The following is a 6,153-nucleotide window of genomic DNA, read 5'->3' on the forward strand; positions in this document are numbered from 1 at the left end:
AAATCTGTTTTTAAATTGTCAAATGACTCCTGACATTGTTCTGTCCAACGAAATTTTGTGTTCTTCTACAACAAACCTGTTAACGTTGCCACCACATTCCAGAGGTTTGGATCAACGTTTTGGTAGAATTTGCTTAGTCTCCACAATTTAAGCACCTCTTTCTTCAAGGTTGGTCATGGAAATTACTTGTCAGCCTTTTTCTTTGCGTTCCTCAGGGGCAAACCTCCATGGCCAATGTTATGTTACAAGAACGTCCCCTCTGCTTTCGTGAATTCTGTTTTCTGTAAGTTTATAACCAGTTTTGCTTATCTTAATCGTTCAAAGAGCTCTGCTAGCCGTACCATGTGATCTTTCCAGGTCTCATGAAAAATCACGACATCATCCAGATGGACTGTACAGTGTGTTAACCCACAGTTGAAAAGTGGGCTGCGACAAGAACACAGCCGGTCACCCAGCTTCCAAGGAGCAGGAGAGTCAATGTTTCAGGCATAAGCCCTTCATCAGGATTGAGGGGGTGGCCCAAAGGGGCTTAGAGTTAAATGGGACGGGGTGGGGCTGGAAGAAAGTAGCTGAGAATGTAATGTGTAGATGAAGGGGGGAGTGAGGGTGGTAGGTTGGAAATGAGGGTGGAGTGGTTAGGTGGGAAGGAAGCAAGACAGGAGAGCGAGGTCAAGCGAGTGGTGCTGAGTTGGAGGGTTGGATCGGAGGTAAGATGGGGGAAGGGAAATTAGGCAACTGATGAGATCCACATTGATCCCGTGTGGTTGGAGAGTCCCAAGGTGGAAGATGAGGCATTCACCCCCCAGGCGTTGGGTGGTTAGGGTGTGGCGGTGGAGGAGGCCCAGGACCTGCATGCCCTTGGTGAAGTGGGATAGGAATTGAAGTGTTCGGCCACAGCGCAGTTAGATTGTTTAGTGCGTGTGTCCCAGAGATGTTCTCTGAAGTATTCCACAAGTCGGTGTCCTGTCTCCCCAATGTAGAGGAGACTGGATCAGGAGCAACAGACACAGTAGATGACATTTCAGCTTCACTTTTGTCATTGGTTAAGCAGCATGCTATCCTCTTTGTTACATCTAAAAGTATGGTCATTTGTATTCTTTATAAATTTTCTTGGTAAATTAAGGAATCACCTTCAAACCCCAGGGCCTCTTCAACAATTTGAAGAGCCATTCTTCTCACTTTTAAGTGAACCAAACACAAGTAACTGAAAATAAACAAATTGTCTCACGGACGTTTAATTTAAAGATGTTAGACACTAATCGGAAAGTGTTTGAATCTACTGGGATCTTTTGTACCCCAAATCCGGTCAAATATGGCCAAATCTGAGAGTGGATCTGTCCAAACCTGTCCAATCCCAGACCCGAGACACCAACTGTTATGACACAGGCTAAACCTTTCTGCTAATTAAAGCAAACACTCAGAAAAGCTTAACGTGCCTCGTCATTTGTTAAAGTATGAGTGACAGAGAACCCCCAAATTCCACTGTTTAAAGAAAAAAACATCATCATTTAACTTGAAAAGAGAACATTAAACAACAACCGTCGACAACTTTAAGCCTCCTTTCTCTGAACATTTTTGACATACCTCCCATTCTGCACCAATATGCTGATAAAACAAAATCCCTATACCATTTACAGCAATTCAATTTTCAAAACCAGTTGTCATCTTCGGATGATGAGCTTCCTCTGTCTGTATATTTCCTGTGTCATCTTGGTCTTCTGCTGCAAAGATGTTTCATATGAAGAAGGTATCTTTTATAGAGAGGGTCTGTGGGCAGCCTACCGATGGCAGTACTTGCACTTTCTCTGGCTAACTGCCTGATTTTTGTATCCCAAAACATCGGATCATGTCACTGGTTTAATGTTGTCAAAATAGTAAAATCCAAATTCGATTGGGTTTTTGTATCTTGGGGCATAATTCAAATTGATTGGATTAATTTGCATGGTTGTGAAAATAACTCATTAGGCTCCCGGAAATACAGTCTAGCGCACATCTGCCCATTTCACCTCTGCAGTAACGTGCTGTGCTCTTCATTTTCATCTTCGGATTCTTTAAAATAATAACCCTCAGGAACACATTCTGATTCCTTTTCTGTAAGTCATTAGGCTTTCAGGACTGTATACGTCTGCTTGACCCTCGCCTGTTTAGATTTTTCCTGCACCATTATGTCGTACAGGGTGTCTGTAAACTGAACCTCAACTCCTTCATCTTTCTCTTTAATGTTTGCTTCATGCTGTGACTCGTGATAGTGGGATCTTGTTACTACACACTCCAAAATGCAATCACATGCGCATTCATACATATACATACGGACTGGGGGAGGGGTGTAAAGATAGGGCTGTGGATAAAATGTTTCGAAGACTTTCATCTAATCATAAATTAATCTCATAAATTCTAGATAAAATAGGCTTACTTTATATAATCTGTCTTCATAAGTTAAAGTCAACTAGGAGAAAGTGAGGACTGCAGATGCTGGAGATCAGATCTGAAAAATGTGAGGCTGGAAAAGCGCAGCAGGTCAGGCAGCATCCAAGGAGCAGGCGAATCGACGTTTCAGGCATAACTCCTTCTTCAGGAAGAAGGGCTTATGCCTGAAACGTCAATTCTCCTGCTCCATGGATGATGCCTGACCTGCTGCGCTTTTGCGGCAACACATTTTTCAGCTTCATAAGTTAAAGACTGAACTTTAGATATCATTCCTGTTAACCTGTGTTGAATGCTCTCTAAGATCAATATATCCTTACTAAGGCAAGGCATCAACATCTGCTCACAGTGCACCAAGTGGGGTCTAGCAGGATTGTGTCAAACTGCAGCATAGCTCTTACATCCTTGTACTCCAGTCCTCTCGATATAAAAGTCAGCATTCCATTAGCCACATTAATTATTTTCCACAAATGTTTGTGACATGTTAAAGTTACATGCACTGAACCCCTAATTCTCTTTGGACATCGCCGTATTTAACTTCGTACCATCTCTACAGTTCCATTTCTGTCTTAAATTGATAACATTACATTTGCTCCATGGTTTTGCTAATTACCTTCGCCTATTAATATCCCTTTGTAATTTAATGCTTTCATCTACAATGTCTAAAAAACTCCCATACACAAAATGGTGAGCAAGTTTTGTCCTGCGTGTGGCACTAATTTAATTTGGGATTATGGTTGGCTCAGACTGGTTAGACTGAAGGATCTGGTTTTGGTGCTTTGTGACTCTATACGACTGTGCCATTCTCTCGGTTGGTAATAAGTAGTGTGAATAATTTGAACACAGCTGTGAGACAGACCCCTGTGGGATTCCATTGGTCACATCCTGCCATGTTGGGTAATAATCCCAGAAGAAACAGGAACGGGAGTTAGCCATTCGGCCCCTCGACCCTGCTGCAACGTTCCATTGGATCACGGCTGATCTGACATCCTTCACGTCCCCTTTTCTGACCTTTCCCCCAAACCTTTGATTCTTTGACTGATCAAAAATCGATCTATATCAGCCTGAAACACACACAAGGACCTTGTACCCACAGCTCCCTGTGCCAAGGAGTTCCAAAGACTCTTAACCCTCAGAGAAGAATTTCTCCTCATCTCAGACTTAAATTGGCGTCCCTTTATTCTCAGACCACTCCCTCTAATCCTAGACTCTTCCATGAGAGGAAACATCCACTGAGCACTTCCTCTGTCTCGCCCCTTAAAACTCTGATATGTTTGATTGAAATCAATTCTCATTTACCTCAGCTCCAGTGAATAGAGACCAGACTTGTTTATTCATTGCTCATAAGACATTCCCTCCATACCAGGATTATGTTAGGGAACCTTCCATGAACCGTCTGCAATGAAATGACATATTTTATTAAAACAAGTTAATAATCCCACAACACCAGGTTATAGTCCAACAGGTTTATTGGAAGCATTAACTTTTGGAGCGCTGCTCCTTCATCAGATGCTTGTGGAGCTTCAAGAAGATGAAGCAGCACTCCAAAAGCTGGTGCCTCCAAATAAACCTGTTGGACTATAACCTGGTGTTGTGGGATTTTTAACTGTGTTCACCCCAGTCCAACCCCAGTCCCCAGCACCGCCGAATCATTCTATAAATAAAGTAACTAAAACGGCTGACAGTACTCCAGCTCTGATCTCACCAGACTTCCCGACTCTTACAATCCAATGCCCTTGATATAAGGGCCAACATTCCATGAGTCTTCCTGATGACCTGCTGCTCCCTCTGTGCAAGTTGTCTGCGTTTCCCACATAAGATCCATCAAGTCTCTTCGTATTGCAGTCTTCTGCAGTTTTTTTCCTAAATTCACTTTTTTTCTTTGTTCCCTCTTCCAAAATTAACAAATACAAATTTTCCCACATTATATTTAATTTGGCAACTTTTTCCCCACTTGGTTAACTGAGTAGTCCGTAGCTCACTGTGGACTCTTTATATTATTTTCACAACCTGCCTTTCCACCCATTTTTGTGCCGTCCATAAGTTGGCTAAAATATATTCACTTCCTTCCTCCAAGTCAGTATTTTACATTGGAAACAGTTACAGTCCTTGCTGGTCATAGATCACCAGACTGAAAAGGAACCCACTTATCCCCACTCGCAATTTCCTGTCCATTAACCAATTATCTACCCACACCAATATATCACCTCTAATGCCTTGGGCTTTTATCTTAAGGGTTAACATTTGTCAGATACCTTGTCAAACACCTTCCGGAATTCCATATACAATGCGTCTATTGGTTTTCCTCTGTCCAACCTGCATTGAAAAATAGCAATAAATTAGTCAGACAGAATTTTCTTTTCATGTAGCCATACTGACTCGGCTTGATGATATTATTATTTTCCAAATTTGTCGACACTACTTCCTTAATAATTGATCCTGGTATTTTCCCAACAATAGATGTGAGGAGAATCTGTCTTTTGCCTCCCTCCCTATGATTCGGGGTGTGACATTGGCATGAGAGTGGGTCACCGTCACAAACAGGTCACCTACGATTTTACTGAATGATAGAACGGCCTCAAGGGGCCACATGGCCTCCTCCAAGTCCCACTTCTAAACACATTCTGGACCCAGCACCTGGAGCGTTCCATGTTTGAACTCAAATCTAATGGTGGCGCTGTGTATGGAAGCAGTCGTTTGTACTGTCTTGATGGCATCATCCCCTCCACTTCGAGGATACACCCTATCCCAACCCTGAGAGCAAGTGGCAGGTGCCATCCTTCTACACAAAGACGAAATGGAAATAAAAGCATCTCGAGACAGAATAGAAAATTTAATCTCGCTCACATTGAAGTCAATAATCAACAGATATAAACTCATTTTTAATCAGTAAATCATCTGGAATGGGACAGAAATGTTGTGCATATCCGTCTCACAAAGATGGCGGCCCACATCTTCCTGTCCTGTGATGGTTTGAATAAAGTTCATTTCAATTGGGAAACAATAATTTTAATAATGCAGTCTCTTTGGGAAACATTTGGAAAGGAAGATCCTACATATTGCCTCAGGGCTGGGAAATTCAGCCTCCCCATTCTGAAAGGATTCAGAATCAATGCCAGAGGTTTGGCCCATTTTGGCTGGTTTTGCAACGTTCTTTGTTATCGCCCAAAACCCCTACTTACTCTGATATCAGCCAGTTGTCCTTCACTCTTTCTGCTTCCACCCACTGATCTTCACCTTTTATAGTTTTAACTTCCTGGCTTTTCAGAAAGAAAGATGTTGTTTTTTGCTCTTGGCAGTGTTCAACATCTGAAAATCTCAGGGTCCTGAATCAGACTGCCAGCTCTGACTGGCAGCTTGATGCCAACATTTCCTTTCTATTTTGCTGTGACACAGTTCATACAGTGATAATGGTGATTCTGGTTAAAAGATAGTATGGTCTCTTCAAATGCATCACCTGGTGACCAGAGCAGTGGCAGACTGAGTGGTTATATTCCTTGGCCTGATATTGAGGCATATTCAATCTTTTTCAGCAGCAGTTTTATTTCCTGAAGTTCATCCTGTTGAAGTCCTGATGTCTGCAACCTGTGACAGGTTTGTCACATCCAAACTCAATTTTGAATCTTGGTTGATCTCTGGCCATTAATCATAAAGATGGTTAAACTCAGGGAAGTGTCAGTTCCCACACACAGAATTTGTCTGCGTGAGTTTCTGTGTGCCTGTATGTGT

Source organism: Chiloscyllium plagiosum, unplaced genomic scaffold, assembly GCF_037043375.1.
Source record: "Chiloscyllium plagiosum isolate Xiang-an unplaced genomic scaffold, Cpla_swu_hap1 HiC_scaffold_45, whole genome shotgun sequence".
In the NCBI taxonomy this organism is placed as follows: Eukaryota; Metazoa; Chordata; class Chondrichthyes; order Orectolobiformes; family Hemiscylliidae; genus Chiloscyllium; species Chiloscyllium plagiosum.